The sequence below is a fragment of the Protopterus annectens genome, chromosome 2.part2 (assembly GCF_019279795.1).
Source record: "Protopterus annectens isolate FY-2018-M chromosome 2.part2, PAN1.0, whole genome shotgun sequence".
Lineage (NCBI taxonomy): Eukaryota > Metazoa > Chordata > Ceratodontiformes > Protopteridae > Protopterus > Protopterus annectens.
Genome location: NC_056730.1, coordinates 856589552 through 856609010, shown reverse-complemented (window position 1 = coordinate 856609010; position 19459 = coordinate 856589552).

The following is a 19459-nucleotide window of genomic DNA, read 5'->3' as shown; positions in this document are numbered from 1 at the left end:
TATACAGAGATCCCTAGCTATAAAAAGGAAAAAAAAATAAATGAACCAGAAAAGATGGCAAAGAGGGTATTTTGAACAGCAGAGTTCCCAGGATATATCATAACATGGCCATAAAGTGATTACTGGTTCTCTAGTCCACCTAAGTAATGTACCATCTTGTCTTACCATCTTGTATCATGGAGTGCTGCCACTTAACAGCATGTGCTTTACTTCCCTCAGTTCCATCCTTCAACCCCTTACTCCTTGTACTTGGTATCCACTTTCATTCTTACCCATTGCATATTGTGCTGCTGTCCCAGCCTTCACTCCAGTCCCTTCATCAAGACATAATCACCTATAGAGCTGTCCCGTCCCTGCAGGACTTTGCTTTAGTCTTGGCTTTTACTATTACGCCTCCATTTGTCTAGCTTGGGAAAGTTTTAAGAGTGGACAGTTCTTCCTGATTTCCAGATGATGTATATTTTTTTGCTTTCTGTTTTTTTTTTCCCCTCCATATGGTTGCTTTCTATCCATCTGGTACTTCTCTAGTGTGATGTACCTTGCCTACACAGATCTGTCAGTAAAGAAATGGGACACTGTGTGTTTAGCTTGCATGAAGTAATTGAAACCACTAAAGTTATCTCATAGCAATAGCTCATCATTTGCGAACTGAACCGGTCTGATTTGCATTCACTTGTGCTGTGCTCTAGGTTTACCGTCTAGCTGAACAATGTATCTTTTGTTTTACATAGTATATTGAAAAAAATCTCTAAACTCTGGCATCCTAGCTACATTCAGGATATCTCAAATCACACTAAAAGCTATGATAATGGCAATAAAAATGCATGGCTTTGACCTCATGGCATATATTAATGTTCATTATATCTGTGGTCTGGGTCTATATCAGCTTATCGAAAGCTGAGAAGAGTGGATGCTCTTTGATTGACTCCTAAATATCAAACAACCTAAATAGCGAAGACACAGAACAGCGATTTTTTTCCCAGGGAAAAAAAATCGCTGGGCCATTTTCAGGAGTTTGCCACCTCCTCCACTATGGTGCAATCTTGGAGTTTGTATATTTAAGTAGGGGGTGTGGGGGGCGGCACAGAAAAGCCCCCCATATTATGTTGTGTTTTCATTTTTTTTTTTTTTTTTTCGTGGAACAGCAATTTTTTTCCCTGGGGAAAAAAAATTGCTGTTCCGTGTCTTCGCTATTTAGGTTGTTCGATGTTCAGGGGTCAATCAAAGAGCCTTCACTCTTTTCAGCTTTCGATAAGCTAATATAAACCCGTGGATCTTACTAGCTTGCTTTTAAGCTAAGACTTAGCATCAGATGGTACTATGACAAGGTACAAAACTACATAACTGGGCATGCTGAAAATGGGAACGACAGATTCTTATTCTACATAATTTCTTCTGTCTAGCTGAACTCACATGTCACATGGTGCTATTTGCAGTACTGTAAAATACTTAGCAACATTGGCAAAAATTATTTTGAGTCCTGGCTCTTTTGCTAAAACCATATAGTGATAATGATGGACTTCTCATCACCCTTGATTCATTTGCCATATGCAATTGCTTAGGGTAAAGTTATATGCAGGTATTATTTGCAAGATACATGCTACCATTTGGAGATGAGGGATGTATTTCAAGTCTAAAATGAAACAAGAAACCAGATCCCAGAGAACACCAGTAAAAACCACAGGAAACTTTACTGTATAAAAACCAGTATTGAGTGCTTTCATTGAGTGTAACCACGACTCCATCAGAATACAAAAAAATCAAACCAATGCAATGCTCACATTTAAATACTTCCTCTCCCAATCATATGATCAATCAAGACCAATCAAAGCCCTTCAAGTTCAATCACACTACAGCAGTTATCGATGGAATACCTAACTGCTCCAATTCGTCTTCAATTCCCCCGGGACAAGGACACTTAAGAGTGAGTAATTTACTTGGTTCAGAAAACAGCGATAGTTTCCTTTGAAGTCAAGCTGCTGCCAATAACTGTGAAAACAATACCAGCTTATATATTTGGTTAAACAAACCTTTTATTTTCAATGACCATGGTTTTAATTCTGGTGGCACTGTAAAGCAATGTGTTACACAGCTTGAGCAAACATTAATCAAGTGTCACAAACTACAGTTTGAAATTAGTTACTTCAAGGAGTGTATTCATTTAAAAATAGTGCCAAAGGGTCTGAGAAGTTTTAAATTTCCCAAGGGGCTCCAACCCAATTCAGACCTACGCAATGAATTACTTGACTTATTCAACAGACAAGGTTTTGAATTTATGGACGTTTTAATCAAGCACAATCAAAGACAAGTGGATAGACTTGTAACAGGCTACAGTGCTTGACACTAATATCACTAAATATTTGTTGTTTAACCAACATTGTGTTGCTTACAACAATGTTTTTCTTCACTTAGACAAAGTAAGCAACAAAGTTAAGGCTAGAAAGGAGAAAAACAAATCATCAGGGACCAAAATGAGTACAAAAACAGAACCGCTTAACCTATACCAAAGGGTGCTCAGCCTGTTGGCCCTTCTAATAACTTTCCAACTAACCAAATTCAAGGAGATACAGAAGAGTCACAAGAAGAGGAACTCCCTTTAGAACCAGCAACAGTGAGATGCTCGGAACGTTTGCAGAATCAAAGAAGAGATCAACAGGAAACACAGAGTTCTCAATCAAGAGGACAGAGGAACAATTTTCAAAACCAGAAGAGGGGGCAAGGGAGGAGGAGATACTGAATGCCTTGCTCACTTCTCTCCCGGTTTTTGCTGACTGCAATGAGCAAACTAAACTTACAATCATCAGTAACACTAAAGGTGACTTTTCTGTTTATAATGATTCTAGTAATGAATACAATGGTAATGTTGCAGAGTTGTTTAGCAGAGGCTTAACATTTGTTCCCACGGCACGTGCAAAACTTGATCAGCTAATTATTCACTTTAAACTGTTTATTAGGAAGTTAAATTGTAAATTTTTGTTTAAAAATTCAGAAAGTCAATTTCAACAAAAGGTTTTGACCTGCAAGAGTCTTTTTAACCCACCCCCAGTGCAGGTTCTGGTACTGTTTGAAAAAATGTGCATGTTTGATTTTAGACAATTACTGTTTACTAAAACAATGAGTAATGTTGAACATAACCTTTTTTAAAAGTGAGTGGCTATTGCTTAAAAGTTTAAGCCAGGACAAGCAGATATGGGTCATGAAACCCGAGAAAGGGAGTGGGGTTGTGATTATGAACAAAGATGACTATCTTAATCATTTGAATATGCATTTACTAGATAATGATTTCAATGGGGAGGTATCCCAAAACAGTGTTCATGGGGGATACCAAAGGATAGATTACTGTTTGGAGGACATGCTTACCCAAGAACAGATAAGTTTTGAGGAATACAACTTTTTGAAAGTCAAACACCCAATAATACTACCCATCTTCAGTATTCTGAAGATTTATAAGAACTTGGTAGAACCACTGTTAAGACCTATTGTTGATGGGGAGGTTGAAAATCCATCCTTTAGCCAAGTTCATAAATGCCAAGCTAAAAAACGGTTTAAGGTTCTTTAAACATCTTTGTCATAGGTTCATAGGTTCATAGGTTCATACTAGGCTATCTGCCCGAGGGCATTTACAAGCCTAGCCCATTGTTTTGTGGCTTACGCCACCCCTTTAGTATGGGGAACTATACCCATTATTTTGCTGTGCCTCTGTCGAGCAGTGACACTGAGGTAATCCCTGGGGTATATCTGTGATCTCCCATCCATTGGTCAAGATTTCTCTTGAACAAGGCCAGCGAGGTGCTCTGCCTCACATGTACCGGGATTTTGTTCCACAGCATAGGGAGTCTTTGGGTGATGAATCTATCCCTCCAGCACGTCCTATTAATAGCCGTGTCAAGGTTTAAGTCTCCCGCCCTTGTGGCTCTGATGGATCTAGATTTTTTGAGGTGAAGCATATTCATCAAATCTGGGTTTGACATGGCCTTGTATGTTAGGCAAAGGTCACCTCTGAGCAAGCGTAAGTGACTGAATAGAGCTGGAGTTCTTTCAGTCGGGCAGCATAGGACAGATTTTGAGACCCTTTATCCTTTTGGTGAGGAACTTTGTGGCCTCTCCAGCTGCTGCAAGTGTCGGGTCAGATACATTCCGAATGGGGCATTGTACTCAATCATTGGTCTGATGAGTGATGAGTAAAGGAGACTATGACCTCCCTTGATCTAGATGAGAATCCCTTCATGATAAGGTGGGCAATGTAGAAGGTCTTCCTAACTACTTTAGCTACATGGGTGTCAAATGACAGACTACTATCAACCTGGGTCCCCAGGTCCCTGATAACTTCTTCTGTGCTCAGTGGATTGCCACCTATTTGGTAGCTAGGGGTAACCTTGTTTTTCCCGAAGGGTATGACTATGCATTTTTGGCATTTAACTTTAGGCCGTGGCTCTGGCACCAGTTATCCGCTTCTGTGAGACCCTTCTGAAGGATATCTGTATCAGATGTGTTTTCTACTATGGCGCCCAGTTTGCAGTCATCTGCAAACTTTGTCAGCCATAACCCTCCTGTGTTTGCTTGTACTTCGGAAAAGTAGATGCCAAACAAGAGTGGGCCCAGGACTGAGCCCTGTGGGACACCACTTGTGACAGGCTTTGAGTCTGACATGGCGCCAGCAACTCTGACCCTGTGGGTTCTGTCACTCAGCCAGTTTGCAACCCATCTTGTGATGTATGGGTTGACATTTAAGCTGATGAGTTTTTCAATGATACCCGAGTGGGGTATTGTATCGAAGGCCTTAGCCAGATCGAGGTAGGCTGTATGGACTGCCTTTCCGTCACCAACGGCTGTGGTGACTGTTTCAAAAAGTCAACCAAGATTAAAAAACATGATCTGCCTTTGTTAAAGCCAAACTGGGTTGGATCCAAAGTCTGCAAATTCCTATGTCTTTATTTATGAGGTCCATTATGATCCTCTCCATGGCTTTGCAGATAAGGCTTGTCAAGCTAATGGGCCGGTAATTTCCAGGGTCGGTGGAGGCACCGCCTTTGTGAAGTGGTACCACAGTTGCAGTGCGCCACTCCCTGGGTACGTATCCAGAGGTAAGACTTTGATTAAACAGCTGTCCTAGCTGTGGGTTTAATTCCTCATTGAGTTCATGGAGCACACAGCCGGGGACACCATCAGGTCCCATGGATGCTGTGTTTTATGCTTTGGAGAGAGCAGTTCTCACTTGGGCGCTGGAGATGTTTGGGGGGCTGCAATCGTTTGGTATAGATATCTCTCCTTTTGGGGGGGAGGGGGGGTGACTCCTAAGACTTTCTTGATAAGCTTAGAAAGGTCAGATATTTGTACAATACCATATTTTTAGCTGTAGGCAGTTAGCATTTGTTTAATGTGATCCCCCATATGGAAGGCTTACAAGCCTTTCATGAGTTCCTGGTAAACTTTTCAGGGTTCAGTAACAATGGCATTAGCAGCCTTTGTACTTTAATGGAAATGGTACTAAAACAACTATGTGTTCTTGGAAGGTCAATACTTCCTACAGAAAAAGGGTGTTTCTATGGGGGCCTTATGTGCCCCCATATTTATGAACATTGTCATGTTACATTAGGAACAAGAACACATTTTTCAAAAGTTCCAGGAACCACCCTGGTCCCTTTATGTCCGTTTCCTGGATGACATTTTTATTGCCTGGGAACCGAATTTAAGTGAGCTACAAAAGTATGTTGGGTACTTGAATTTAACATCTAGGTTTTTGGAATTTACCTATACTGATGATTTATTACACATACACTACCTGGATGTTGAAGTCACTAAGGATGTTGCCTAACAGAGAATCATTAGTAACATTTTCAGGAAAAGTGCATACTCTTGTTGTGTCTTTCGGCTTTTTCCCGGTTAGGGGTTGCCACAGCGGAACTCCAGTCCGCTAATGATTGGCAGTAGATTGTTATGTGCCGAGTTGCCAGCCCTGATGCACAACCTTCAACAAAGGTACGCCCATTCACGCATGTCTCCAGACAGAAGACGCTCTAGCTGAGAATCGAACGGGACAACGTCTTACCGTCAGGCGACAGCGCTACCACAGCACCACCACCACAGTAGGAAAAGTGCATACTCTAATAGTACATTACATTATACAAGTTGTCACCCAGAAAAACAAAAAAGGACTAGTGAAAGGGCAATTTGTGCATATGTCTGTTTCCTGGATGACATTTTTATTGCCTGAGAACTGAATTTAAGTGAGTTACAAAAAGTATGTTGGGTACTTGAATTTAACATCTAGGTTTTTGAAATTTACCTATACTGATGATTTATTACACATACACTACCTGGATGTTGAAATCACTAAGGATGTTGCCTAACAGAGAATCATAAGTAACATTTTCAGAAAAAGTACATACTCTAATAGTACATTACATTATACGATTTGTCACCCTGAAAAAACAAAAAAAGGACTAGTGAAAGGGCAATTTGTGCATTAAGCACATATAGTATCAGAGGATGAATGAGTCAAGCCATGGTGGTGCAGCGGTAGCATTGTTGCCTCACAGCAAGAGGTTCTCCCATTCAATTCTCGGCTGGAGCACATTCTGTGTGGAGTCTGCATGTCCTCCCCGCAGTTGAGTGGTGTTTGAAAGACATGCGTGAATGGGCGTGCCTTCGCTGAAGGTTGGGCATCGAGCTGGCACCTCGGCACCATAAAAATCTACTTCCAATCATTAGCGGACAGGAGTTCCGGTGTGGTGACCCCTAACCGGGAAAAGCCGAAAGAAGAACAAAAGTATCAGAGGATGAACAGTTCCAGGTAGAGAGTCAAAAACTGACTACAGTGTTTAGAGGTTATCCAACTGAGTTAGTTGTCACTATTTGCGATAAAGTTAAACAGAAAAGAAACCAGGGGTTATATGTACCTATAATTAGAGCTCAGGAGCCAATTAAATCTAACAGAGACACAGCTGTAAACACCAATGTCTTTCAAGACTGTTTTGTCACCACATACATGACTGATAGCAATAGCATTCTGAAAATTTTATAACTGCACTCACAAATATGAAGGCACCCAGGATACCAAGACTGTTGCACACTTTTTTATTCACAATTCGCAATCCACAGGTTAAGCGCTTTCATCCAATTGCTGTTGGACTTCCTCAGAACAATGAACATTACTAACTCAAACTTTTTATACCCCTCCCTGTAAATCAATTAAACACTTAAAAGTAATTGGTAGATTAAAATTCCCTTAAACACCAGTTAAAATTGCATAGTATCGCACCAACCCCACCTATTTTAAGACAGATAAATGCATGTTAAAATTCAGAATACTGTCTCATTCTGACAATAAAATACTAAACAGTATCAAAATATTATTGCCAACTTATCCAAGAAAATTAAATAAATGCTACATACACTAGTGTTGTGTATGTTAACCTAAAATGTGTTTAATTGTTAGTATAGCTGCAATACTGACATTGTCATTAATGCCAGGAAAAAATGGTGGCATCCAATCTCAGTTGCTGGTCTTGCCAACATAAAAGGCAGAACAATGCTGACACTTAGCCATATAAATTACATTTTTTGCTTTTCCAATTGAAATGACTATGGAAGTAGAACTTTCTTCCATTAATGAATATGGTACCACCTGTCTCACAAATATATGCGCATGCATTGCATCTGCCACATTTAAAATTACCAGGCATTCTACTGCTTTGTTGTGAGTCTGAAAATTTTGAAAGATAATTGGAACATTTTCAGTTGTTATGAAAATGTTGTAGAAACAGTGGGAGCAGGACCTAGAATGCTACTTAGGAAAGGTAAATCAGTAAACCAAAACTAAAACAGAATAGAGAAACTAAGGGGGCATTAACAAATAAAAAGAGGGGCACATTGAAGTGTGTTTTTTGTTCTCAATGCAAACATATACTAGAGAAAGACTATGTGATGATTAATAGGTTGAATATTTTCTCTGATTTTCATTGCAATTGCAATACTTCTTATATAGTTTACCTAGCCCAGTGTCAAGAGTGTGATTTTTTTTATGTAGGAAAAACCAAAAAGAAAACGTTGTGATAGAATCTACAAACATTTTTGGATGTAGAAAAACAAAAGAATTCTAATGCTTTGTTTAGACATTTATCAAAGTTTTCTACTCACAAGTTTTTATTTTTTGGGTTAGATACTGTCATAAAGAATAGCAGAAGGGGACCTTGGGATGATTTACTTGAGCTCTGTGAAAAATGCAAATCAGATTAAATGCTCAAACATTACCAGGTTTGAATGATGAACTTTCACTGGCTAGTGTTTTAAGGTTACATTCATATGATGTGTAACATTTTTCCTGGGTTATGTGAAGTCTGGCTTTTTTCTTTTTTTAAGTGCATGTTTCTTTAACAAACTTATTTTGTGGACTCACACTTGATGCAAATGACTTTGTAACTTGGGGCTTTGATTGGTCTTGATTCATCATGTGATTGGGAGACGAAGTATTTAAATGTGTGCATCGCATTTATCTAATTTTTTTGTATTCTGATGAAGTCGTAGTTACACTAGACGAAAGCAGTAAATACTGATTTTATACAATAAAGTTTCCTGTGGTTTTTACTGGTGGTCTCTGGGATCTGGTTTCTAGTTTCATTTGGAGTTTTTCAAGTTTCTTGGTTTACGCATGTCAAGTCGCTGCAATCAGCAAATGCAAAAAAAAAAAAATTGAAAACAAAGCAGCTCTCCAAAACCATGTTCAGCAAACATTAAAAGAAATGGAATTATTTATGCCGACTCTGAGATTGCATATCAGTAGAGAAAAAGGCAATCTCCACTGTCAGCAAAAGCAGTTTCAGTGAACTGCTTTTGATTTTTTTATATTCGCCTTAAACTACCTTTGTTAACTTGACAAGAACCAAAGAGATCAATATCAGATATTCTGGAATGGTTTTCTTATTATCTGCATCTTATGTTCCAATGTTACAAGAATAAGTGACTATAAAAAGACTAAACAATTTGGCAAACAAGATTTAGAACTGAATGACATCGAATGGCAGAAAATTGACTCTGAAAAGGAAGGAAAAAAATGAGGACACAGCCAGGTCATAGGAAGTGTAGAACTGCTTATGCCAAGACTTATCTTCAGAATTCTCTCTTTGATTCCATTCTTTAATGTATAAAATCCTTGCCTCATGCCAGATGAAGCCACAACACTGATTGCTTAATTATCCTGTTTTGCCCATCATGGTTTCTTATGCTTAACAGGCATCAGCTACTTCTACTGTGTTGCATGACCTAGGTCAAAGATCTTTGAAAGCTGCCTGTTAGATAGAACAGTGAGACAGCCCAAAATATTTTTTGCAAGGCTGCAAACCCCATGCATCACCCACAAACCACAACACTTGTATTTTCCAAGTCCATAGTCACATAGGATCATAGGTGATTACTATGCTAATGGCCCTAGGAGGCTTTTTTTAAGCCTATCCATGTTTTCCCATTTATAAATGACAAGATAAATTACCCTGGGGCAAATAGTTATGTTTAGCTGGCACAACATTTATAAGCTGCCTATGTCCAACAGAGGTATAGGTGCCAGTCCACGGGTAAATTTCTGATTCCCTCTCCATTGGTCCAGGTTGCATTTGAAATGGGTCAAGGATGAACTCTGCTTCACATGGATGGGAAGCCGTTCCAAAATAGAGGTAGTCTCTGAGATACATACCTGTCTTTCCAATATGCTCTACATATCTTGTAAATGAGGTTTAGGTCCTTTGATCAGGTATTTTTAATGCTGGTAGACTGTGCAGAGCTGTAGTAACTACAGAGGGATTAAATTGATCAGTCACAGCATGAAGTTATGGGAAAGAGTAGTGAAAGCTAGGTTAAGAAGGGAGGCGATGATTAGTGATCAGCAGTATGGTTTTGTGCCAGGAAAGAGCACTACAGATGCAATGTTTGCTCTGAGAGTTGCATTGTGTCTTTGTGGATTTAGAGAAAGCATATGACAGGGTGCCTAGAGAGGAGTTGTGGTATTGTATGAGGAAGTCGGGAGTGTCAGAGAAGTATGTAAGAGTGGTACAGAATATGTACGAGGGTAGTGTGACAGCGGTGACGTCTGCGGTGGGAGTGACGGATGCGTTTAAGATGGAGGTGGGATTACATCAAGGATCAGCTCTGAGCCCTTTCTTATTTGCAATGGTGATGGACAGGTTGACAGACGAGATCAGACAGGAGTCCCTGTGGACTATGATGTTTGCAGATGACATTGTGATCTGTAGTGAGAGTAGGGAACAGGTGGAGGAGACCCTGGAGAGGTGGAGATATGCTTTAGAGAGAAGAGGAATGAAGGTCAGCAGGACTAAGACAGAATATATGTGTGTGAATGAGAGGGAGGACAGAGGAATGGTGAGGATGCAGGGAGTAGAGGTGGTGAAGGTGTATGAGTTTAAATACTTGGGATCAACAGTTCAGAGTAATGGTGAGTGTGGAAGAGAGGTGAAGAAGAGAGTACAGGCAGGATGGAGTGGGTGGAGAAGAGTGTCAGGAGTGATTTGTGACAGACGAGTACCAGTAAGAGTGAAAGGGAAGGTCTACAAGAGGGTAGTGAGACCGGCTATGTTATATGGGTTAGAGACAGTGGCATTGACAAAAAGGCAGGAGTCAGAGCTTGACGTGGCAGAGCTGAAGATGTTAAGATTTGCACTGGGTGTGACGAGGATGGACAGGATTAGGAATAAGTATATTAGAGGGTCAACCCAAGTTGGAAGGTTTGGAGACAAAGCCAGAAAGGCAAGATTACGTTGGTTTGGACATATGCTAAGGAGGGATGTAGAGTATACTGGGAAAAAGATGCTAAGGATGAAGCTGCCAGGTAACAGGAAAAGAGGAAGGCCTAAGATAAGGTTTATGAATGTGGTGAGAGAGGACATGGTAGTTGGTGTGACAGAGCAAGATGCAGAGGACAGGAAGAAATGTAAACAGTTGATCTGCTGTGGTGACCCCTAACGGGAGCAGCCAGAAGAAGAAGAAGACTTGCAGATGTGGATTATGTTCATCAGTAGTGGATTAGATGATGCCTTGTAAGCCAGACATAGACCACCTCTCAGTAGTCAGTAGGAGACTGAATATAAAGATAAGGCTTTGAGACATAACATTTGAAAGCAAGAAACTCCACAAAGCAATTCACAGCTATCTCACATATTCACTTTATTTGCTCTGTCACAAGTAAGATTTTCAACATTCTGAACCTCAGGGACACACAGAGAAACCATCTCAAACAATGGATTAAGAGTTAAGTTTTTAGAACCTTTTGACACTCATGTACATATCTGTTGCATCCAGAATATGGTATCAATGCAGTGTCCAAGATATTTATGGATCAGCGCACATATACCTTGTCAACCTTGTCACAAAAGTATGTACCATGAGCTTTGTGTGTGTGTGTGTGTGTGTGTGTGTGTGTGTGTGTGTGTGTGTGTGTGTGTGTGTGTGTGTGTGTGTGTGTGTGTGTGTGTGTGTGTGTGTGTGTGTGTGCATGTACATGTGTGTGTGTGTGTACATGTGTGTGTGTGTGTGTGTGTGTGTGTGTGTGTGTGTGTGTGTGTGTGTGTGTGTGTGTGTGTGTGTATGTGTGCGTGTTTGTGTGTGTGTGTGTGTGTGTGTGTGTGTGTGTGTGTGTGTGTGTGTGTGTGTGTGTGTGTGTGTGTGTGTGTGAGTGTTGCTTGAGTGTACAACCTTGTATAGATGTGCCTGGTGTTGTGGTGCATCCTAAGGTAAAATAAACAAAAAACTAAAATAAAATTAAAAAATGCACATTTAGATGGTCTGACTATATGACCACTCAGTTTGCATGTGCCACCTCATTCTTTTCCCTTTCCTTAGCAATGAGTCTCATGTAACATAAACATTTGGTTATAAGGATCCCATTGCTGCTGCTGTAGCCTTGTGCATCTATTTTTCAAGGTCAGTTAAGGAAGCTGCACTTCTGTATTATTTTTAAAGAGATTTAAGACTTCTTTGTTTTAGCAGAAATACAACCTGTGGTACTCATTTTATGAACTGTCTATTCTGAATACGGCATAGCTGGCATTAATTATAGTTTATTTGTTTGTTTTTGTTTTCTTCCCCCACCGCACAGGACCTTGGCCAGTGGGTCCTCTACTGGCATCCGAATGTCCCATTCATTCCATTGGAATGGGACCCACATATCTGAAGGCAAGGTGATGGCCCTGTCTGTGGCCCATTCATTCTTGCATGGAAATCATGATCAGCCCTCCATTCCTCAGTAGGATTTGTATGGCAGGGATCAAGCCAGCTTGCTGATACTGGGGGAGGGATTAACTTTGTCCCTTAATGAGCACCTCCTCCCTTCAGTGTCTTATCTGAGCTAATCGCTGGCATCCAAGGGAAAAGTGCCATTCCATGTCATGTTCCTCTTGGAATTCTGCTGCTTTTGCAAACTATAACAGCATGCACTCAGTTGATTCTGAGCTCCTCTAGGTGAACAAGTAATGCTTCTGCTAGGTGTCACCCATGTGGTGAGCCAGAGCCACCTCACTCCCTCATATTGGACAAACTGGCAGAAGTTGCTCACTCCCATCTTCCCCAGTCAGCTCCTACAGGCATCAAAGCCTCTACCAGAACTCAGCTTGCATGTAGCATGGCTAAGATGTTCTCCCTCTATACCATGTAGTTAGTTTGTTCAAATAATTATAGGGTTGTTTCATTAACCATATTCTTATATCTGCTCATTTTTTTGTTTAAGACATATTGAGAAAGTGAATTAGGCAGCATGCAAAATAATATACATTTTTAACCATTCTTTATGGTCTTTTCCTCCAGAGCATTTCCTTCACCTGCCAGCTGACTCTTATTTCTCTGTCTCAACCAGCCATAAACACTTTCGGTGAGTTCAAGAGTAGGGCTGCCTTGTTCTCTAATCCATTGTGCTGTTCTCTCATCCATGGTGGTTTGTCTTTTTCTAGTTTTGCTCCTATTTACTCCCCATTTGCAAGTCAACAGATGAAAAATGTTCCTGTTATACTGGGACTGAACAGTAGCTGATGAAACCCACTCCAGCTTCAACATAGTGCACTATATGGCGTCATTCTAGAACTATGTGCATGCTGGGATAATTCTAAAAGTTTTTAACCTGCTGACATCCCAGTTGATGGCTTTTCCCAACAATCTTCCCACAATATAGGTGAACCAGCTATAAGCTGATCAATCTCACACCCCAGCTTTTTTTTTTTTTTTTTTTACCTAGGGCAGGTATTCAAACCTGAATCATTAGGGCTGTAGTCAGGTCTCCATCTCTCTGTGCTATGGAGCTTACTGGTCAGACCTCTCAACTGTCTCTGTTTTGGAGGAACATTCAAATTTTCAGACCTGACTTACCCCTGCACACAAGATACCTATTTTTGGAAGTATGTCCCTATACTGAGGCTTAATTTACCCCTTAACACAACTGTGACTTTTGAAGCTGCCTAGTACACAGAATATAACAGTACATACCCAGCATACTAGTAGCAATAACTATAAAGAAAGAAGACACATACCTTACATGTCCATTTTTTTTCAGAAACAAAAAAAAGACCTTGTTTGGTTCAATTTTGCAATACAGTTCATAAAAGTCTGCAGATTTTACTCTGTCTCTGAAAACATGCTTATGTGTTTCCATCCATTTTGTTACTCTGTTTTTTAAACGTATTTCTGAGTAACAACCCATGTTCCTTCCTGAAGCAGGAATAGTTATGTGCTATTTGGTACTCAGATGTTGTGCTAAATAGATGTCCACATTTTTAACTAGCTGTATTTACTTTTCAAGGATCTTTGTTCCTTTTACCAGTGTCTGCAGGTTGAGAGGTAAGTGACTGGTCCATGCAAGAAAACATTTCTCAGCCTTAACCTGATATATAAAAGTGGCTATTGCTATGTCATTATGCATTTTGCAAACAATATGTTTGTAGTTAGCAGCTCTATGAAGCATCCACATCAGTCTGCAAAGTTGCTTGAAATTTGCTTGTATAGTTGTGTAATGTCAGAGGAAAGTAACAGAGCAAAATATATGAAAGAAACTGAAGATGATAATTATTGCTGTTATGATATGTGTTATTTCCATTCGTGATGTTTCTTAGTATACATAGCAAAATAAAAATGCAGGTTATCTCTCCTCAGCTACCTTCCTAAACCTCTCTAAAGCTTTCGGCATGGTCCCACACAAACAACTCATCTCTATTCTCAATAACCTATCCTTCTCTCAACCAATCATCAATTGGTTTCAGAGTTACCTAAATGACCGCCAACAAGCAGTTGTTTGGCAGGACAACCTATCCTCCCAACTGCCAGTCTCCATAGGGGTTCCCCAAGGGTCCATCTTGGGACCCCTACTCTTCTCTATTTTCACCAATAATCTAGCCTCAGCCACAACACATGGCACACTCATACAATACACAGATGACTCAACCATCATCTGCACAGCCCACTCCCTACCCAAACTGCAAATAGTCACACAGGAAGCATTTTCTTCTGTTGAAACTTGGTTATCTGATGCCCAACTAATACTCAACCCAAACAAAACAAAATTACTAATCTTCCAACCCACCAAACATACCCTAGACAGCTCTCACTTTAACATCACAGCAAAAGACAACACCACCATCCATCCTACAGAACACACCAAATTACTAGGAGTAGAAATGGACAATAAACTGAACTTTGACATTCACATTTCCATGACCATTAAAAAGTGCACAAAAAAACTAGGAGCATTATATAGAAATCAGCAACTACTTACCAAAGCAGCTAAACTTTTGGTAGCAAATTCTCATCTCATCTCTACTCTACTCTACACCTCTCCAATATTTACTAACCTTAGACAATGTGACCTAAATAAGCTAGAAACCTGCTACAACAAAATTGCCAAATTCGCCACAGAGGCTTCCTACCATACTCACCACTGTCTTTCACTAGCAGAACTGGGCTGGCTAGAGCTTCCCCACCTCCTTTAAGGGTACCAACTCACACTCGCCCACAAACTAATAAACCAATCACTAAAAGTCCCATCCCTCCAGAATCTACTCCATCTCTACATAACCACGAGACCACTAAGATCCAGCCACAAAAATCTCCTACAGGTCAAAAGAGCCATTAACTCTGCTGGAGAAGTATTATTCTCCTGCACTATAGCCAAACTCTGGAACTTCCTCTCATCCTCAATTACTTCTGTAACTTCTTGCACCCACTTCAAATCCTTACTAAAATCACACTTAAAAACTTGCCAGATATGCCCTTGCAACCCCCTCTCTAATACCATCCACTCCACCCACCCACTACATCTCTCAGCCCCCTACCGACAACCTACTCTTAGCAAGCTTGGCTACTCATGTTACCAGCTACCTACCACATAATACTAACTTCTTGTAGCAACAACGTCTAATGGCTGTTATGTACCTCAAAAACAGATTCTATCAATTGTTCACTGATGAATCTCAACTACATTTGTAACCATGTTTAGTATATGTCACCATATTTTAAAATTGTACTATGTTCTACAACTGTTTTACATCTATGTTTTATTCTTGTCTTACGTCCTCAGCTGAACTAATGTCTATATTTAAATGCTATGTTTTTTTAACTATATAATGCAAGTAATACTTAATGTAGAGCTTTTCTCCCCGGGCCTCCACTGAAAATGGACCTGTGTCCAGTTGGACTCTCCGGGTCAACAAATGTAAATAAATAATAAATAAATAAATAAAACTATAATTTACAGTGGGATATACAAGTAAAAGCCATGTCACTTGCTCCCACTGACAAACATCACTACAAAAGTATGGATAACAGAACATCTGCCTTCAAATGCCCTTGCTTAACTTTACCTTGCCAGGTGGTGATGCTAGATGAAACTAGATATTTAATAAAAGGGTCACTCCATGATTATATGGACTTGAAGCAGGATTATTGCAAAAATTGTTACAACAAAAGTTTTGGTCTTTCTTGTGTCAATTTTATGACCTGTCAAGGAATAGATCTGGCAGATGGATGGCCTGCAAGACTTAAATTTTATTCTGATAGTTATTTGTTCTGTGTCCCTAGTAAGCACTAGTGAGTCAGTAACATAATAATAGTAAAAATGATCAGGAAACAAAAGTTCTGTACTATTTTCTAATATTTATATCCAAATTTCTGTCAGATAAACAGTATGATATCTCACTGTTATTATTGCTGTATAAGACTCGAGGCCTACATAAACTTCAAGTACTGTTGGTGTTTCCCTGATCGGTGAGGAAAGTAAATCTATTTTTGTCTTTGAGTTGCTTAAATTCACAGAGCTGCTTTCTGTTTTACCTAATCCATTTTGTTTTCTGTTTTAAGAAATCTGCTTGGCCTGGTGTTTTTGTTCTATGTGGCAGATAGACACTTAAATTACCTAGACTTCACATTTCACGTTTTTTTTCCATTGGTTAATTTGCTTCTTGAGTGATACTTAAGTACACAGAGAACATCTGTGTCTTTATCATTTCTGATAAGACTCAAGGCCTGCAAAAACTACACGCACTATTGGTGACTCCCTGCTGGGTATTTTTCACACCCACCCTCCCATTCCTTGATCTGCTTTTTCAACTTGGGGATTTTAAACTGTCACCTTTACTGTAAATTGAACTTTATAAGCTCCTCCCTTCCTACATTGCTGCTTACATTTTGAATTATTTATTTGCCTTTTCTTGTGCTTACTTTGACAAACAGTGCATCTTGCCTCTCATTGTCTGCTCTACTGAGGTACTTGCTCAGAATTCTTTATCTAGGTCACTGTTGGATAAAGTAGTGTATTTTTACACTCTAGTAAGCTCTTTTTTTGTGTTTTCACATCAACAGGACAATGGATTTTCCATCTAGTGGCTGTGGGTGTTAGCCTGGTCTGTAAAGGTTAGGGAAACATAGTAGAGATTCCGGCACGTAGTTGTTTTATTGTCTGCAGGGTTTATTAATCAGCTACCTTGTTTTTAGTGCCATTATATATTCTGCACAACTGAGTGTGTTTTGGCTCAGTTCTACAAAGTCTAGTACTTTTATTGAATAATCATATTTTTGTAAGCTGTTTAAAGCATGCTGTTGTTATCTTGAATTACTTAATGCCTTTCCTTAAGTTTAAGTTTGTTTATGGTAGCATTACTCTCCAGAAACTTTTTTAATGTGCTTTTACATTAGGAGGACTGGGATTATTCATCTAGTGGCAGTAGGTGTTTACCTGGTCTAGCCGAGTTGGGAAGCGCAGAGAAGGGCTCTAAGTATAGTCATTTTTAGTCAGTTTTCTGTATTTCCAGTGCTGTTATAAATTTGGCACATTTGCAGGGAGCTGTTCACTGTACCACAGCCCTGTACAAATGCAATCATCTGAAAAAATTGCTTATCTTCATTATACTGTAAAAGTTTACTGTGCTATTTTTTTTTTCGCACTTTTATTATCATCACTTTGGGAAGTCAAGTATCCCTGCAAAGTACAACATTAATAGCACACCCCTAAGAGTAGACTCAGAGGTGACAGATCTAGGTAAACAGATAGTAGCCTAAACTTTGACTGCCATGTTTCCACAGTGGTTAAGAAGTCCTTCTATGTAGCACAAGCAAAGGTATGGCATTCAGATCCAAGAAAATTATAGTCCTGTTATATTCACCACTCATTAGACCAATAATTGAGTGCAATGCACATTTGGCATACACCTGGCCCTTACTGCACCTGGAGCAACCTTAGAGGTTCCTCACAAAGACAATACATGGTGTAAACAACATGTCCTGTACAGACAGGCTAAAAGCTCTATCTCTTTACTTTGTCTCCTACCAATTATTAAGGGGTGACCTATGCCTGACCAACAGGGCACTCACAAATCCAGCCCTGATGGAGCTGCTACACATCCACAAGTCAAACAGCATGAAGGTCACCCAATCTAGGGATCTAAACTTAGTGAGCGATTCAAACAAAACACACTGGAGAGACAAATATATGTCTCAGGAATTGTTCCTTCTTTGAAACAGGCTTCCTATTCGCATTAAGCAGAGGCCTTCCCTGGCCCTGTTCAAGCACAGTTTGGATCAAGAGATGGAGAATCACAAACTCACACCTGGGGTAGTGCCTTTGTCCCTTATTGACAGGGGCAATCTGTAAGACACTCAAGGCATAGACGCAAATCTGTGTCATCCTCTTGCCTATAGATTTATATATATTTATTTATTTATATTTATATTTATATATATATTGGGAAAAATCTGGTTATATTGGCTAGGCTTGCAAGTACTCTTAAGCTATTATCCTAGTAATATCCTATGAACCTGTGAAAGGTAACCAGTCAAGGTTAGCATGATTATTGCAACAAAGATCTGGGTCTTTCTTTTATCAATTTTATGACTTGCCAAGGAACTGACCTTGCAGATAGATAACCTACTCAACTTAAATTTTATTTTGATGATTATTCGTTTTGTATCCATAGCAAACACTAGTGTGTAGGTAAACTGATAATAGTATAAATGACCAGGAACCAAAGATTCTGCACTAGCCTTCTTATATTTATATCCCAGTTTCTGTGTGCTAAACAATATGGTACCTCACTGTTATTATTGTTGTGAAATGTAACTAGTGAAGGTGCTTTCAGTGTGTTTAAATTACAGGAAACTTTAAAAATTGTATTTTCCAACTAAATACCCACTTAGCACATACCAAGAAAGGGTTATCAGCAGATACAGGTTTTTGCATGTCAGATTGTATTTGCCTTTATTTTTGCATCTTTTGTTCATGTTCGTGTAGTCATACTGTGCTTGATAATATGTCAAACTGGGATCCTGCTGTTTTATTTCCAGATTTCAGTCTCATAAAATGTCACTCAAGGGCACCAAAAAGGATTAGGTAAAAGCAGCTTTGTTAAGAATATTAGTGAAGTTACAGATGTCACAATAAATACATATCAGAGGTCAGCAGACTGACATAATAGGATGATGTAATAAGAAACCATGCAGAAGAGCACCAAACCTCTTAACTACCTGCTTTTTGTATGTCTTAAACATTTGTATGCACAGCAATAAATCATAACTTGCAAAATGTCTAGCTGAACTGCTACATAAAAGTGTTATTTTTAAGCAACTAGCAACATTACACTGATCACACTTTCTCCATTCTCTCTCCCTTTCTGTCTCAAAACTTAACTGACCGTTTTTACATACACTTTCTAACAGCAATAGATAATCATGCAGGCATGGTAAACCTCATATCTAACTGCACTGGTTTGCTCAATATTTTCCCATGCTTCTTTACCAGTATGTTTCGTATTTCAAAACATGTTAGAACTAAGAACTAAAAATTGAGCTCTTTCTTTATCTGAATTTACCCAGAGCTGTAACAGTTAAGCAGTAAAACAGACAGAAAACAAAATAAAGAAGTCATAGACTCAACACTGGTTTTGCTTTTCACTTGCCATTGCTGTTTAGTACTACATGCTGGTGT